The sequence below is a fragment of the Pithys albifrons genome, chromosome 3 (genome assembly GCF_047495875.1).
Source record: "Pithys albifrons albifrons isolate INPA30051 chromosome 3, PitAlb_v1, whole genome shotgun sequence".
NCBI lineage: Eukaryota > Metazoa > Chordata > Aves > Passeriformes > Thamnophilidae > Pithys > Pithys albifrons.
Genome location: NC_092460.1, coordinates 83573242 through 83593040, shown reverse-complemented (window position 1 = coordinate 83593040; position 19799 = coordinate 83573242).

The following is a 19799-nucleotide window of genomic DNA, read 5'->3' as shown; positions in this document are numbered from 1 at the left end:
GCTGCATGTCTTTTAATGAGGTGTGTTCTCTTAATTTTTTGTGCATTTATTAAAGTCATGTGAATGTACATAGATGTTACTTCTTTTCTGACTTAGTAAGTCTTCACATGTGAAATTCACATGTCTCCATGAAGCTTTCCTTATTAATTATTTCAGACAGTTTGAAAAAAGCTCTTAGCTTGCTAAAATATTATGGTGTTCATTTTAAAAAATTGTTATTAGTTTCAGATATTACACAGAATGAGGAAGTCCTAGGAAATCAAAAGGTGAAAGATTAACATTTTAGCTCAAGGCTGTGAATTCTATTTTGCTACTTTTTGATAGAGATCAGCTATTGTATGGTTTAAGCTTCAGTTATGAATGCAGTTATTGACAAATGGCTTCTAACTACAGTAGTGCTTATTCTTCCAAATTCCAGTTATGGTTGACAAAACTAAAAGGTATGCAGAACCTGAATTTTTTTCCAGCCTTGGAGAATGAGAGGTGTTCCCACTAGGCTCAAGAAATCAGACCAAAATCCCAAGGTTTGCCTTGTTCTCTTCGTAGCTTTTTTCTTCAGTATACCAGATCCATGTGCATAGATTTAGTATCTGTGTAAATTGCTGTAATTATATCTCTGGAGACTGAAGTTCTTTTATATAGTCACAAAGAAAACAAAATGCAAGCAGCAATCAAGTACATTTTCCCTTTGGCACACTTCAACCTTGCCCTGACAATGCACAACTCCAGAGGTGATAAAATGCCATTCCCTATTCTCCTCTGAAGTGATGCTACTCAACTGCAATTTATAGGAAGGTTGCAAATCAGGTCACCTTAGTAGAAGACGCATCCCTGGAAGACTATAAAAGAGACAGAAACAGCAACTAGTTCTGAAAAACAAAATACTACACCCAGACAGAAACTGCAGAGAGCTCAGTACACAAAAGAGTCCTAAAAAATTATTTTTACTCAAATACATGATCTAAACAGTCTATGTTCTAATGTTCTATGACATGCCTATGGCTCACAACATATTATACTTGTTTGCAATTGACAGCTTCAGAAAGATTTCATAAAACATAAATAAAGAACTTAATCTGGTTTTACTTAATATTTGCCTGGCCTCATCAGGTAAATAGCTGAGCCTCTCAAAGTCCCTGGTTTATTCTGCTAAAGAAGTGCTTCTGCAAATGGATAACCGTGGTTATCATACTCCAGCCAGAGAGTTTGCTACAGAAGTTGATCTGGGAAATGAGTCACTGGTACCTTGGATGCCACACCAAGCTAATGTGTTTTACAAAGGCCCTTATTTCTGAAGGTTATTTGACTAAAGGGACTATCTTTAAATGATGCTGACATGTCTTGTGTAAATATGTTTTCTGCACATGCTTGAGAGTCTGCAAAAAATCCCATAACTGTGAGTCTGTTTCCTTGTCATTTTTCCTGCTAAAAAATGCTAAGGAGAACTAGTACCTATCTAGAACCTTGGGAATTTATTGTGGATTGAGACCAAACAAGATACTTTTTCAGAACATCAATGAGATGGGATTACTGTGAGATGTATGTAAAGCCAACCTAGCAAATTGATTCCAATTTTAAGCAATTTTAAACAGATCATCAGTCAAAGAAATTATTGTTTGGGTGTGAACATAATAGGGGACAAAAGCAATATAACTCTCTTCCTACCCATTATTCTACATCTTACGCTGCCCTCCCATTGTATTGACATAGTTTGTATTTCCAAAGCAGCATGATAGATCCTTTCTGACTCCCTCATGCCAAATGTCATAGAAAAAGGACTAGCACCTTTCACTTATATAATGTTGTTTCATCTCTAGAGGAGGGTAGCAACCCCAAAAGTCCAAGTAGGTCCTTCCACAGCATCCATATCCGGTTAAGATGTGATGCAATGCAAGAAAATACACCTTTTAAATGGCACATATGTGTTTCGCTTCTTTCACAAAAAGAACTTTTCCATTCCTGGTCATGGTGTTTTAAAAAATCATTGTATTAGGCAATATCTCTTTTCAGAACTACACAATATTTTAAACTCAAACCAAATAAGGTAAAAATTCTATTATAAAATCAGAATGTTGTAGTCAGAAAGAGTAATTTCTCTGAAAATTTTCTCAGTGATTATGAATATTTTCATGCTAGTTATATTTATGTCTTCATTTGCAGATATGTTCATTCTGTCCAACATCACCTCTCAAGACTGAAAACTCTCTTATATTTTACAGCTAACTAGTAATTTCTATTTTGAATTTGTGGCTTGTTAAAATGATATTGTAAACAATGAAAAAAATTACACACCTCTATTTTTCATTTGCAGTTTTGGGGAATCTTCAATGATTTACAAAATTTCTCAGAATGTAAGAATTTATAAAGAAGAATTTACAACTGTTTATCCTCTAGTGTTTTAATATAGAATTATATTGCATTCAATTAGCATGTTGTTTATGTGGCTGCAGCTGTTAACAAAATAGCTGAACAGTGGATTTTAGAGGTATATAATGCTTCGTCATTGGATTTCCTGAGGATATTAGCTGGATTTGATGTCTATGTAGAGACAGAAAAAGATGAAACAAAAAAACCTCAGCCTGTGAGACTAAGCTGTTTTGATGTTACTTTTCTCCCTTGACAGCTTTCTGTAGAAGGCAAGGTTTAAGTAAATGCCAAAAAAAGCTGCTTAGACTGGCTAGTGAAAATATCCCACTTTGTTCATAAGACACAGTGGACATTGTATTTAAGGCATAATGCACTTTGAACGATAAGCCATGATCAGAGTTTAGTTCACACTTCAGTTTTTGCCTCAATAAAACTGGTGATGCAATACAAACTGGATGAGCAATTGGAGCTAATCTATCACGACTCTAATCTGCAGTAAGAGAAATAAATCTACAGGTTTAGGGTAAAGAACCATGAAAATATTGAACTGGAAAGGACCTCTCTGTTCAGCAAATACTGTTCCCTATCATTTTACTAAAGCCTGTGCAGAAATGTAGCAAATTTCACCTTAAATCAATTGCTACTAAGCCTTACTCTTCTTTGTACAGTGGTAATTAAAACATACTAATACTTCTACCATATATTTACTCTTGTTTAGTAGCTTTCATTCAAACGTGGCTCTCCTCACATTGTCCAGATGTATGGACTTTACAATTCTTGTGGGAAAAGAGTGACCATGTTTTATTTTAGCCTTCATTGAAGATTTAGCAGAGCAAGCCCTTTTAGTGTGTTCCAGCAAGAGAGATGCTTTCTGCTTCATCAGCCAAGATAGATTGCTTCTACCCTCCAATCTTTCTTCAACTTGTCTCATCAAATTTTAGTACAGCAGTTTGGTAACATGTCTCTATCTCCTTATGTAAATTTTTCCTCACATATAATAGAAATACTTGGAATATATTCCTTGGAATAACTGAAATACCCCAAAGACTTCATTTGGGTTTTTTGATAGCTTCATCAAACTGCTGTGCTCTTTTTCATATTCTGATTGTTTAATACAATGCTATATTCAAAAGCTGACTTATAAAAATAATTGTTAGTATAACTGGTGTAATATCCAACTCCAATTTCTTATCATAAACAAGGCATTCCGGTTTCTACTTCAGCCTATTTTTTCCACTTTATGTTCTATTTGGCATCTCCACCTTTGCTAGACATTCCCTCAAGCAACACAATTTCTATCACTTCACCGGGTTCCACATGGATAAGACTTACCTTATTTCCCTTATCTAATCAGTTCTCTTACATCATAAATCTAGCCAATTGTTTATTAAAAATAGCTCATATGTCTCTTTTGACTCTAATTAGTTCTTTTTTTGGTGTTTGTTGATTTTTCTGTAATGCTTCCTTCTTTCATTGTCCTTTCCTACTGTTCAGAAAAGGCAATAATGCACAGGATAGAATCCTGACATGGTGCAAAACCTGTCAAAAGATGAGTTCTTTTGGGTTTGAGGGGTTTTGTCCTTTTTCTTTTTATACTTTTAGCAACAATTTTGTAGCTTATCTTTGCATGTGAGCTACTGGACTGAATCTTGGTGTGCGTGCAAAAAAAAGAAGGCGATAGCAGGAAGGTAAGAGTCTTTAGGTTGAGAGTGGCAGAAAAAGATAAGCTTCATGAGAACATACCTAGATGAGCAAATGCAGGATAGTCTGTGTGTTATGACAGCAGCAAAGAGGATGTGATAAGTATATAAAGCAGAAGAAAAAAGAAAAAAATTGAAAGATGTAGGTAAAATATAAAATTGAAAACCTTGAAAAAGAACACAAAACTATTTCTTGATGAATAAAGACATGGAACAAAGAAGGGGGGGGGAAAAAGGGAAAAAAAACCCCACCACAACAGTAGATATAATAAAGACCTCAGAATTAAGAAGTTTGCTTAGTGAAATAATGTAGTGCTTATCAAAATAAATGAACACAGGTTGGATAACATAAAAATGAGAAATCTTGAGCAACCCACAAAAGTCAATAACTTTCCAATGTTTGTTACATGAGATTAACAGGATATATTAGTGGTTCTGGTAAAATAAGGCAAGTTGCTGGCCATTCAGAAAGATTTTTCCCAAGTGATTGGTGGCTGCAAGTGCAGCCAAGGACATGTTCAACACTCCTAAATGATAGTGAATTCAGCATCACCTGAAGACTCTTGGCATCTCACTAGATGAGGCTTTATAGCCAGTAGTACTGGCCATTTTTAGAGCCATTTCTTAATCATCAAAGGAAACTATAGATCCCGGAAAACAATCACTAGATTGTTTTGAAGAGACTAAAATTTCAGCCAAAACGGTAACATTTATTCCACCATGAGAAGGTGAGAAAGCAGACCTCATATTTCCCTTCCATACCAAAATGTTCATATTTTATGGGCAACTGGCCTTTCTACAGAATAGCAAGGAGACCAAAGTAAATTTAACCAAACAGGTGCTTCCTTTGTTGTTTTTTTATTTTGGTTAAGGCTTCACTCAGCACTGAAACATGTTTAATTCACAGAGAAGTTAAAATGACCTGCAAAGACTGACACTGCCTTTTCTAGGATTTGAAGATGTACACTATTTTTGAAGTATATTGTCCTGAAAGAGCAAATTCATTAGAAATAGAGGTGGGGAAGAAGGGGAAAAAATATTTCAAAATAAAACTTATTCATAGTTAAGTCTGTGCCTCTAAAATTTACAAGCTGCTGTGAAATGCAAACATTTCAAGATACAGGAACCTTCAGCTGTTGCATTTAGTTTTTATATTTTGCAATATAATTACTATGCTATAACAATAACTGCTAGCCAGAAATATGTATGCATTTAGCCTGAACAATAACACAAAGAAACACATTTATGGACAAAGAAAAGAAAATCATTTGTTTAAGTATTGTAGCTGAGATCACAGTGTGACTGGAAACTTACTTGTTTTTAAGGAAGGTGAAGTCAATACAGTGTGTGGTGGGTTGGCCTTGGCCAATGCCAGGACCCACCAAAGCCACTCTATTATTGCCCTCCACAAGTGGACAATCTAGGAAAAATAATTTGAAGGTTCATGAGTTAAGGACTGGCATAAATCACTCACTGAATACCATCACAGGCAAAACAGACTCAAATTGGGAATAACTGAATTTATTACTAAAAAAATCAGAGCATGATAATGAGAAGTAAAATAATCTTAATAACACCTTTCCCCTGTCCCTCCTTCCTTCCCAAGCTCTACCACCTCCCCCACAGCAGTGCAAGGAGATGGGGAATGAGTCAGTAATTTTTCACCTGCTCTTGAATTTTTAGTCATCTTGAATTGCTGCTTTTACATGTAGTAAAAACCTATTCCCATCAAATATATGATGGGAGCATTTGCACTCCTGTTGGAGATGTTATAAGCAGGTGAGGTGTATCCAATGTTACAGGACCTTTGCTGTGTTTGCCCAGGGCCACAGGTAAGACAGCTCATGGATGTTTGCTAACAATGGCATGTATGAAGTCCAAGGAAATTTGAGTCTAAGTAGACAGCACAGAAAAATGTTGACAAGGGGCAAGCACATGGGGAAAAGAACAGGTGGATAAAGGTGAGGATAATGAAAGCCAAAATCACAACCTGTGCTTAATTTAAATTAGTGTTTAGGAAAGAGTTTATTTACTGTGCTGTGTAAAGGAAAAAAAATCATGCTTATAATCTGTATTATTAAAAAAATGAGTACTTTTTTCATGTATACTTATAATGGCACTTAGTGAATGTTTACAGTTCTACTTATCTGAAATTATAAAATTTTTTCTCTCTCTTCAGGCATAACAATTTTATTAGCTATGAAAAACTCAGAAGAGTTAAGCAAATATTGGGTGTGTTTTGAGAAAGGTTGAACAGACTTTCTATAATGAAGGTTTTCCAGGTTTTTTTCATTTTATTTCAAATATTTTGGTAGAAAGTTATTTTACCTGTGGAAGATAAGAACAGGATAATATAATTCCATTATGATATATGATTAGTGGAAAAAAATCAATGTTGCATATATTTGTAAAAGTGATACTGTGCCGCCTCAGTCTTGCTGGGGAACTCTTACTGCTGAGTGATCTCACTGGCAACATTTGTAGAAGGTAATGCAAGAATGAGAATGCTTGATCTGGCACCAACTCAAATAGTGATCAAAAGGAAGTTATTTTTCTCCTGAAAAATATTGTCTTTGTAGGCAGAAAAAATCTGTAAAAAAAAATACTGTTTCTGTTTTCCCAGAAACAAACATTAAATTCTACAATAACAAAAACATAAGAAAAAATCCAGGAAAATGTAACATAAATCTACGGAAACTAGGACACCTAACGTATCTTCTTAACATAATAGGTTTGGATGATATAACACGAACTTACTAATTTAATCAAGTTTCATATTTATAATCATTGCATATACATTTCTCTTATAACTTAACATGTTAGACAATGGACTGTACAATGCAATTGTACAATAAAAACAGCACTGCAGTGCTTACAGTTTTGTTACTTTTATAATGGACTTAATGTTACATATTTTTTAAAATTGTATTTTTTCTGATGTAAACTTTTGCATTAAGAGAACAACTTATATGGGAGTAACAACATAAATATCTGAAGGTTAGCTGTAAAGCAAGAGGAATGACATCCTGTGGGAGAATGCTAAAATGGACCTCCGAGGAGGAAGGCGCTGAAGAGCAGCCCAGACCTGACAAGTTACACATATGAGAGACTTTTGTTGTTGAAGTTTAAAAGTTATGCATTTTACTGTACGGTTTTCCCTACAAGCTCTGTTATTCCCTGGCACACAACACCCACGTGGCTTCCCTGGTCAGCACCATGTCATTCTCCCCACAGGTTATAGTGTACCGTAAACGCCATTGCTTAGCAGAAGGAAGTGATTCAATTCATAATTGTAAAGACCAAGCTGACTGGACTTGGCATTTGGGAACAGTATAAATTGTTATTAAAATATGGGTCTCATTCAAATTGCTATGACAGGGCAGAGAGATGGAACATTACAAGGTCAGGTCATGCCAATTTTCATGGATGACTTAAGTCCAGCAAGCCAATCAATCATCCAATACATTTAAGATCTTAACTAAACTAAGCCTGAAATAGAGGTCCACAGTTATATCAGAGATAAATGCATGAAAAAGTGTGGAAACAGATTTGGAAACAAAAAACCTAAAGAATTACTCATTGTGACTCCAAAATATTACCAACTTAATCAGTAAGGGTAGCTTTTGGGAAAATCAGGTTTAAATACTTTTTCACTGGATAAATATCAAATAATAAACACTTTCTAAAGGAATATTTAGTTTATTTTATAGACAGTATGTTATAATTGGATAAGAACTACCTTAGGTATATTATTTCTTAGATTTAGCATTTAAAAAGACAGAACTTTGGAGACATGAAATTATCAAAACAGAAAACAAAATCATAAAAAATAAGAGGAGAATATTATATAACATCTTGGTATTTTCATTTGTTTTTAAATTATACTTATGTTTTCATTGTAAATTTGTTGTTACTAAATATCACATTTCCAGGCTTTACTCATGTCATTTATACTAATTTTAAGATTTTATTTTTGTCTGGATCTCATCATGTTTTGTATTGTTATTAATGTTGGCAAAGGCTGTTTAAAAACAAACAAACAAACAAAAGAACACCTTTCTACTCAAAACATTTCATTATTTTGGACTCAAAAAAGCCAGCAGCAATAGAGAAGGCAAAGAGATTTCTCAAACTGCTAAGAATTTTGCACAGCTGCCTAGCTGAATGAAAATACATGGTCAATAGGTTTGTGTTGTTAAAGTAGGATTTGCTTCTCTTGGCATATTTCCAAACTGAAGAAAGTCAACAGTTAACAGAAGATCTTCAAAGTCAATTGCTCACAGATCTTCAAAGTAGAGTTCATGTTTTCAGAAACAGCAACTTGAGACGTTACTTGTGAAACTATATCATTGTGCTTTTTTTCCAATTCTAGAGAAACTTTGATAAATAAGTAAAACAAAATCCACCAATTTAAGTCCAGAGAAATTCAGAAGATATAAAATACTTATGAATGTGCTAAAATGAATGTGTTTTGAAAGCTTTGACCACTGCCAAATCCCCAAAACTATGGTTCAAAATGCTTCTTCCAAAGCAAAACCATGATCTTACATATTTGTAATGAAGCTTATTTACTTTTCTGCTTTTCCATTAAGCATGTATGAATAGAGGTAGTAATGACGAACCCAGTACCTATGTCAGATATATTTTCCTGAATTACTGTTATCCATATTATTATGGATAATTTTTTATCCACTTCTCTTACCAAAATTCACTATAAGCAAATAAATAACTTATTTTTCTTGTATTCATTCCTAACTCATATGTATACATGTATTTATTAGCCTAAGTCAGAAAAGTTAAAATTCCCAGGTTGTTATTGTACAAATAATATTAATGGTCTCTTCTTCAATACTTGTATGTGGTATTAATATCATCTCTGTTACCTGGAATAAAACCTGTAATTTTTTCATAGAATGAACAGAGAATACTCTGGAAGCCCTGGAAAAGAATAACTTGAGTGGAGTTAGTTATCATAAGCTTTACATTATACACAGATTAAGCACTTGAAACCTAAGAGATATGTTCATCATTGACACTTTCAAAGAAGAGAGTTAAAGAAAATGGAAGAATACAGTTTACTCCAAAAAGAAGAAAACCTTTTTTAAAATAAAGTCTACTGATAAATATCCCAATTTACTATGTTACAGCATAGAGAACACTGCCAAAAGGTTCTAACCAAAATTAAGAAGAAAAATGTGAATATTCATTGCATTATAATTAGAAGGAAATAAAAATAAATACCATTAAAATTTGATGTAAAATACTAAGATATAAACACATACTATTTGTCCTGGATACTACACAAAAATTAGAACATTTTTGTGTGTTGGAGAAAAGAATCCTTGAATTGTTACATGTCATCTTTGAGTCATGAAATTTATCTTCTAGCATTGTCAGATAACAAAAGACAACACAGTATTTCAAGTAGAATGAAGAAATGCCTTGTATCTGAAAACTATATTAGAGAACAAAAAAACCATCCATCGTATTAATCCAGACATTCAAGCGGTTCCATTTGTCTTCTGCTTAAAGGAATCTAATAACATCAATGAGAACAAAGGGAAAACCATGGACTTCTCATGAGAAAGTCTAATGAGTATTCAAACATCAAGCAGATATTAATTAATTAACTATTTGAACATTTCAAATTGACATGAACAAACAAACCAACAAGAAAATCTGTAGCCTTTGTTACATGGTTCTCTAGAAAATTCTTTAACTACACCCATGGGGAAAGAAATTATTTGACCACATCTTGAAGATAAGCAGCTCACAAACAGTCACACTCAGTGAAAAAGTATTTCTTGATACTCAGATGAAATATCTGTGTTTCGGTTTTAAGACGGATAGGATAGGATAGGATAGGATAGGATAGGATAGGATAGGATAGGATAGGATAGGATAGGATAGGATAGGATAGCACAGAACATGATAGGGTAGGGTAGACTAGACTAGACTAGACTAGACTAGACTAGACTAGACTAGACTAGAATAGAATAGAATAGAATAGAATAGAATAGAATAGAATAGAATAGAATAGAATAGAATAGAATAGAATAGTTGCAGCTCATTGCTCTGGTCCTGTCACTGGACATCACTGAAAAAAAAGCATGGCTCTGCCTTCACATCACTCTCCCTTCAGAAATTTAGATACATGAATAGGATTCCCCCTGAGCCTTCTCTAGGTGAAACAAGCCCAGCTTCCTCAGCCTTTCCTCATGAGAGGAGAAATATTCTACTCTCTTCAGCACTCTTGTGGCCTGGATATACTGGACTCTCTCCTGCATGTCCATACCTCTTCTGTACTGCGGAGCCCTGAGCTGGACACAATACTCTGAGTGTGGCTCATCAGCACTGAATAAAGGAGTGGAATCATTTCCCTCAGCCTATTAGCAATACTCCTTGTGCAGGTCAGTATACCATTATCTTTCTTTGCACCAAGGGCACATTTCTGGCCCTTATTAAACCAGGTGCCCTTCAGGACTCCCAGGTCCTTCTCTGCCAAGATGCTTCCAGTTTGCTGGCCACCAGCATATATTGGTGTATGGGTTTATTACTCATCAGGTGAAGGACTTTGCATTTTCCATTGCTGAACTTCATGACACATTACTGTCAGCTCATTTCTACAGTGTGTTGAGGTCCCTGTCTATGGCAGCACAACCCTCTGGTGGACCAGCCATTCCTCTCAGTTTGATGTCATCAATAAATTTGCTGTGGGTGCACTGCCCCAACATAAGGATCATTAATGAACACGTTAAACAGGACTGGGCCCAGAGTTGATCCCTAGGGAACACTGCTGCTCACTAGTCTCCACCTGGAGCCTGTGTTGCTTTTCAGCACCGTAAGGACCCAGCCATTCAAGCAGTTTTCAATTCAGCTGTCTGCTCCTGCAGCCCATATATGAACTGCTTCTCTATGTATATCTTATGGAAGACAGTGCCAAAGGCCTGAGCGAAGTCCAGATAGAAAATATATGCTGCTCTCTCCTCAGACAGTTTTTGTCTTTGTGGTATGTTGACTTTGGTTGTCTGAAACCCCAGCACTCTCCTTTCTTAACAGGACAGGAGGAGAAAATAAGATTTAAAAGCCCACTGGTTGAAGCAAAAGCAATTTAATAAGAAAATCAGAGTCCATATATGGAAATAAAGTAAAAGGAGGATATTTATTCACTACTTTGTATCAGCAAGCAAGTAGATGTCAAGCTACTTTCCTAGCATGTAGAGACTGAGTATGCATAGTGATTTTTTTTTTTTAAACAGGACACCATAAGCACAAATGTGCCTCTTCCCCACATTCTTTCCCCCACCTTTGATTGCTGAGCATGATTTCACATGGTATGGAAAAATCCATTGGGTCAGTTTGTGTCAGTTGTGCTGACTATGTCCCCTTCTGACTCATGTATCCCCAGCCTAGAGGCCTTTTGTGGCAGGAGGGTTCGAAAGACAACCCTTGGTGCTAAATGAGCACTGCTCAGCCAAAATACTGCTGCTTTATCAGCACTTTTCCAGCCACAAATGCAAACTGCAGCACTATATGAGCTGCTATGGGGAAAGTTAATTCTATCCCAGCCAGACCTCAAACAGGACTTTTTCCCCCTCCACTTTTAATATCCTTTTCAGTCTTTTAAATGAAGCAAAGATGATTAGAAAAGGTTTAAGTTCCATCCGCAAAAGAGACAAGACTAAGCAGCCAGCATGAAAAGCAGATTTACTGAAGTTTCAAAACTATGTAGCTACTTATTTTTTCATTCTCACAGTATTTCATATATTAGTTGAAGAACTATAGGATCTGTGTCTCTGAGGATGAGATAAAGCTACATGTATTACCAGTAAACACAGAGGTATAAGACATTATAGAGGCGTCACACTTTACATCAGGTGTTTGCAGTGTTAATACTTATCCTGGGCTCCATTTATTGTCAGCTGAAGGAAGTAAATATTTTTAGTCATAGTTCTGCAAGAACTTTTTATCTTTTTTCCCCAGAAAAAGGTGAACAAAGTCTCATAAAAACAGTGACCATTAGACAAGGTACATGACTGATTCTGGCATTATTAGTGTTTGGAAGGAGTTGTACTGAAAGGCTTTCTTATGCATTCAGTTCTACTGAAATTAGTTGTGTTTCTCCTTCAAAAGACAAAAGTATGAAGAAAGTCTGGTTGATATATAAATAAACCAACCCCTCCAAGTCCTGCTTTCTCTCCTGGTGAAGAGTGCTTTCAGGTTCTAGGATATATTTCTGTGCATGCTGTAACAAATGTGCTTCAGGGTATTTTTGGAAGAGGGATTTCCTGTCAAATATAAGAATTCTTCTTCATCTGTTAGTATCTAAATGCCAAAATACTGCTGTTGACTATGAATCATTATTCTTTTCTTGATTGTAGCTAGAGCATCATAAATGAGAAAATTCTCAGAGAGCTATTCCTTTCCAAGACAAATGTTATTGTTTTGGTCTTTTACCTGATTACTGCTTGTTATAATAGCAGAGCTTCTGTTGCAGAATGCCTAATTAGGTAATTTGCAGAATTTTTATTATATGTTGTTCTTTATCAAATGACAACAGCTACAGAGATTAATAAAGCTGTCAGCTGTGGATAAATTCATAAGTGATTATTTAAATTTCTATTCTCAAGTGTTACATAGTAGGATATTGTTGTTTTTCTTGAGGGAACTGAAGTGGATATATTGAGTAGAATTATCTCTTTAACATGAGGTAGCTTTAGCTTTTGTTGAATAGTGTCCTCCCTAGAGAAAGGTCCACTAGACAAAGAGTTATTATTAGTATGGACTACATATTTAGCTGGCAATAAGAACCATCATAAAGCCCTAAGAAAATGGAAGGGAAATTCAGTATCAATTTTCAAGTATAGTTAGGCTAAATATTTGACAAAAATTCCATCCTTACCTTCTTGAACTATATAATTAGAGAAGCAAGAGAATTCATTTAATTATTAATATAATTTTAATGAAAATTATTGAGGTAGTAAGTATTATATTGTCTTCCCTTCCTTAATAAAATCTTGAAAAGTACAAGTCTTTAACTGAAAGTGTTCAGTGAACCTATATACTTCCTTTCAAAAAGAATTGCACACTCTTACTGAGTCACAGAACGGCACTGGAATTCTTATTGTTGATTCCAGCAGATCTCACAATTCACTTATATCTATGCCTTCCCACTTCTTGTTTACAATTTTGCTCTGTTGCTGAGTACCTCTAAATTTAGGCATTGAGGCTATAAACAGAATCAAGAGGTCTTTTAAGAATAGTCTGTCAGTCTCTGTCTCCTAAGGAATAGTTAAGATCAAAAGTGTCTTGATAGTAAACTCAACTCTCCAAAGCATCTTTGTTCCACTTTCTATAAATACCAGTATTTATGTGTGCATGTTTGTTGATCAGCAGAGACAGGACCTAATTAGCAAATGAGCAAACAGATAAGGGACTTTGACATGTCTGGTTTGCAATGTACCTAAAGCTTCCTCTGCTTTGTTTACAATGACAAAGTTTCTTAGTCATAAGGAGGTTGCCTGGTATTAAAAATGAAATTTGTAAACCATTCACATCCAGAATATTTCCTTCAGCTCACTGATCAGATTATTAAATGATTCAAACTACCTATATTCACTTTCCAATAAATAAACTGATCAAGTCTAACTGAAGAAAATATAAAACTTATTTTATTTCTGTTCACATGACTTGGAACTAAGTAAGTCTGTGCACGTATTAAACTAGAACACAGAAATATGGCATAGCCACAGATAATTTTCAAGCAAAAAAGAGAATTTATATTCAGTAAATGAACTATTCTCTGTCCACAGTGAAACAGGGTAGTATTACACTGCTTCTGTTCAAGGTCTTGAAAAATGGTGTGCAGAATCTCATAACCCTTCAAAAATTACAAAGACAAGTTTTCTTTCAGGACTTAGTCAAACAGATGGAATTTCACTAGTTCACTCTGGAACTTTTCAATGCTCACACACTTTTTGCTTTACTTTGCAGTAGTCCAGCTTTCTAGTAGATTGTGGTCTTTTCTCTACTATTCCTCTAGAACACCCTAACTGCATCTACATTGTCATGAAAAGAAGTCCCAAGGTCAGGTTTGCCATGTCTACCCAGAGCTGGACATTGAGCAAACTACCTAGTACTCATGAAAGTGGAGCAAAAGAGGGATACCTCAAGGACTCACTCAGCTCTAAACAGGTTTAATGAACATATTGTCTTCAACATAAACAAGCACAGCCTATTGCATCCATATATCCCATCTGCTCTTATGACATGATCAGTAACAGAATAAATGCAGTGGTTTGGAAATGCTTCTTAAAAGGTTCCCAGAGCTACCTGTTACACCATCACCATGGACATCCAGAGTCAAGTCTTGAGGTCACACTGGGCTTTATGTCAGACCTGGCATTGAGCAAACAAAGCATGTTTGCTTTAAGGTATGAAGTCCCTTCATTTTCTTGAGTCCAAACTTACCAACTATGTCTGGGCTTTCCATGTATCACTCAAAAAGGAAAATGTTTCTGAAATACTTCTCTCCAATGTGCCTGACTTGACGACTTACAATACGGCTGGATGTTTATACAGTCCACATGTTTCACTGATGATGCTGATGCTATAGCAAGCCAGAAATGCTTACACTCTCACCTTGAACTATACTTATCACGCTTGTTGAACATCATGTATATAGAATAAACAGTTAAAGTTAACCATATGTTTCCTCTGTCTGTTTTAATGATAGAAGTTTCTAATTACATAAAATATATATATTTAAAAACATTTCTATACTTTTTTTTCTTAAAAACCACCAGTAGATGAATTAGACTGCTTGGTAATAATGGGTTAGATTTAGTTAGAAAAATCATTCATAAAATAGCTTAAATTTCAACTTCATCTTACTGTCACTAAACAGTAGACCAAGAGGTCCTCTGAACAATCATTTTCACATTAACATTTAATATCATTGAGTCCTGTAAGAAAAGAAGTTACAGACAACTTGGTAGAGATGCTTTTTTAAAAATCCACAGCCATTAATAAAGAAATAAATAGGAAATCAAATAATCAACATTTTCCAAAAATAGTCTCAACAAATGAGATTTTTATTGGAACTGTAATACATTTTAATATTTGGATGAAATATAAGTATTGTATTTTTAAAAATATTTATATTATTTAAGCATATGCAGGAAAAAATATTTGAAACATTCTCATAGCTTAATTAAAAAGTTGGCACAATTCACTGAGCAAGAATTTACTGGTAGATCTAAGAAAAGTACCTGTAAAGAGTAGTGTAGCATAACCAGCGATGAAATGGAAACAATCTTCCAGTGTTCTTTGTACATATTAATGATAAAAAACCCTTGAATGAATAAACAAGAAAACTAAATAGAGCTTTCTGAAATACTGCATCTGTATCTAATACTACCAATTCTAAAAATACATTGGCAAGATAGGAAAATTATTATTTGAACAGCCCCACATGAATGATCAGAACACTGGAAAACATGCCAGTAATGTAGCAAGATATTCTAAGATCTAAATATATTTATCTCGACAAAGACATTTAAGTCATGACTTGATGAAAATTTGTTAGTACTTACTTAGGGAATAGAAAATTTATGATAGAGGGCTCTTTAGCCTAGCAAATAAAGGAATAACCAAATATAAAGGCTAAACAAATTTCAAGGTAGAAAGAAAATGTTAACTTTTTGCCACCGTGTGTAATTAAGCAGGGAAACAATTCAATACTGATTGTGGTGAATTTTCAATCTAATAGTTCTAAGAAGCATTACATGAAAAAATTCTCTGGTCTGAACTACACACGGATTTGAATTAAAATCATGACTGTCCCTAAGCCAACATAATACACTGCTGTATGAATTTGCTTTCACAAATGGGAGTGATAGTACAGCTGGAATTTTCATAATATATATGTGAAGTGGAAAAATACAAAATAACCTGCCCTTAAAAGTATACCTACACTTTAACAAGTAGTTTCTTAAAGCTTTTAAAACTTAAAGGAAAAGAAAGTAATTGCAGTAAAGAATATATTAAATAACTTTTCAAGTGATTTTAGAAAGTTCCCCTTGTCATAGCTACTTGAAGCAGCTTCATAAAAAATAAGGTGCTTTTCTTTAACTCAAGATTGTCCCGTACAGCTTTGTTTTGTTTTCCCTTCTGTCCACATAGACATGGAAGGAAAAAAAGTTTTTCTGACTGAGGCCTTTCTTTCCCTCTTTTGTGTTGGTTATAACAGATAAACATTTTAAAAAGGTCCTATACTGGAGATTATGCAAACGTGATTGCAATATTATGAGCAAGGATGTTATCCTGCCATCATTCTTTCCAATAGACATTGTAAATATTTTAATGTTTGTTTTCCTACCTATGGGACCCATTTGCTTTCTCTTAGAAATGTAATTTATAAAACTTTGAATTCGATACCAATAATGTTTTAGGTGGTAGCTGACCTGGCCTATAAATTCGCATGGGAAACCATTGACAAGGTAGAGCATAATTTATTTTTTTTTCCTTTTTAGAACTAAAAAATATTCTTTGCAAAAATCTGATCAGCATCTGTGTACTATGTGTTTGAAATCATGTGTTGTGGACTTAAGATTTCTGTGCCATTGTTTCCCATTTTCCTTCATCTGATAGATAACAAAAAAGATCCTGGATTTTTGCCTGGATTTTCTGTTGAATTGGTTCTATTGAGTCCTTAAAAATGAAGCAGTCATACTCACCAGAGTCAACAATTACTGTCTTTCCTATGTATATGTTGTGGGGATGGAAACATGAAAACTTTGAAAATAAAATGAAATGCACTCTCTCTATAGCAAAATATTTTCAGTCACTGACCTTAACAATGATACAGTAGAATCCTAAAATCTGTAAACAGTACTCTAACTTGAATTTTATTCAATTTTAATCAGACTTGGACTTTCTGGTCAGAAGCTCATGCTGAGTACCCTAATTAAGAATTAAGATTAAACAACACCTAGTTATTTTTAGTTTACATGTTTTAAATCCAAAAGAAAATAGTGTGATAATCTATTTCAACTTTCTCTTCAGCAGACAAATTATGCACTAGTTTCTCTACCAAGCTTATAATTCCTGTGTAAGACATAATATATCTCATAGAATCACAGAATCACAGAACATACTGAGTTGGAAGGGATCCACAAAGATCACTGAGTCCAGTGCTTAATCCTGCACAGAACCATCCCCAAGAGTCATATCATGTGCCTGAGAGTATCATCCAAATACTTCTTGAACTCTGTCAGGCTTGGTGCTGTGACCACTTCCCTGAGGTGCCTGTTCCAGTTTCCAAGCCTCCCCTGTACAAAGAACCTGTTTCTAATACATAACCTAAACCTTCCCTGACACAACTTCAGGCCATTCCCTTGGGTTCTGTCAGTGTCACCATCCAGTGTTGATTTAAAGATCACAAGTGATGGAGAATACTCCACATCCCTAATTTCTACCACTGGTTAGTTATCCTTATTATTAAAACGTATGTTATTAAGAATCTGAATTTAGTTAAGACAAGCTTCCAAATATTGGTTCTCATAATAAAGTATGCCTTACAGATGAAATGCATTTTACAATTGATAATTAATAGTATTAGTGCATAATTAAAATAGACGTTTTCACTACCATGTTCAGACAAGGGGTTTACATGTTTGGTAGTCATATTATTTTTCCTTGTTTTGCTACCAATATTTTCATACAGAATTTTATTTAAAAAAAAATTTAAAAACATTTAAATGTAAACCCAAAACCAACTAAAATTTCAGGCTCTTTTGATAATCATAAGGAAACCCATTTTCTAATCTATCTATATATTCAGATGTGAACAGACAGTGTGTTAGATGTACCTAGCTCGTGACAGGAAAATTACATTATTTTTAAACATAAGAACCTCTTGGTTTTAAGCTTATAAATGTTGTCATTTACACTTAAAGTAGCATATTTTTGCATAATAACCACTATTGTACATTATAGGGGTGAATCATGTAAAGGATTAAACTATGATCAGATATAGAAGAGAGTAGAAAAAGATAGACAAGTGTTTCTGTTTGCAAACTCCCTTAAAACTTTTTTCCCTCCTGTCCCTCTCCTTTTAGAGAGACAACCAAAAGTTTATAGGAACCTCACTAAAATTCAAAAACTACCACTTCTTTACTAATTTCTAGGCATATTTTCCTGAAATGCCTGGGGCCATTAAAGAAATGTCTTAACATAAAAGAGTTTGTAACTTAAATATGTATTTTAATAAATATTGCTACACTTTGAAAATCACCACAATTTTGATAAATATGCAAAGACATCTGATCTATTCTTCTAGTCTTTACTAATGCTGGCAGGTAAGACCCTTCATTATGCTGCCCCAACTAGTGGAAAATACAAAGCCAAAGATGCTCAGTGAGTTGACATATGTGAAGAACCTGAGTGAGCAGACACCAAGGAATGGATAACTTAGTACTTCTCTTGCAGCTTATTAATTCTATTGCAAGATTTGCTTTGTCAGTGGTGCCATTAGAAAGTTAGAACATTCAAATTTGAAAGGTTAGGCCTAAAGTGTAAGAACTGTGGTATTGCCAAGCTCCTGAAAATGCAGCAGCTGGACTGTAATGGAGTTCATTGTATAGCTTTCAATAAACTGGTGCTCAAAATATCAATAGACACAAACTATTAACTCAGCTCAAGCAAAACTTTCTGTAAAAGAAAGGTCTAAAAGAAACAAGATTCTAAGGAGCAGACTAGAGAGGAAGATCATTTATTCTCTTCAAAACCAGAAAGAAGATGTCTTTTCTACCTGTACACTAACAGTTTCACCATGTTCTAATAACTACCTAGGCTTTTGAAAACATACATCTTTATAAGCAAGTTAAAAATAAAATTTAAGAAAGGGCAACCAAAAAATAGTTCTTGAATCAGTAAACCTTCAGTTTTCAGAAGACTGTCCAAGCTACCATTATTTATCATTTGAAGAGCTAGATCTCTGTCTAGCAAATTCACTTAATTGTCTGGAGAACACTAGTAGCTTCAGAAAGGAGATAGAAGAAGAAATAACTATATTTAAGCACTTATTACAATCATAATAGAAGAACAAATCCTGACTTCAATATTGCATGGAAGATACACTTATCAAGTGATCGGAAAATGTAAAATAGATAGAAGCAGAGGGTATTCTCAGCTTCTAGTCTCATGTTTTCTGCTTAATTTAACCTTTCTTTCTCTACTTTTATGCAAAGTAACCCAACTTTCAAAGGTCTTCCTCTTCTCTTTCCTTTCCAGGGAGTTCAACTAGTTCCCTATAAAGCTCCCATAAGAAAGAAAAGAGCAAGGAAATGTATGCCCTATCATCTCATCAATTGGTGGTAGCCAAAGGGTGGTGACATACAATAGCTTGTCTATTTTAATATATCTCCATGATGCTAAAAGTAACTTAGAGGCATTCTCCTACTTTCAGTTAATTATCCTGTCCAAAAATGTCCAAAGCACATGATCAGATGGAATTCTAGTATCTTAATTAACACTAATCATGTATTACAGAAACAGAGAACTTATCTCTGTTAGGGTGAATGAGACATTCCAAAACAATTGACCAATGATTTTATGTGAGTGGATGAGTAAAATAAAAAGATTATATCTCTGTCTAAACTGTATGAGACAGAAAGCACTTGGGAAAAAAGCTCACATACATAACCCCTACTTTTCATTTGCCTTTTCCTT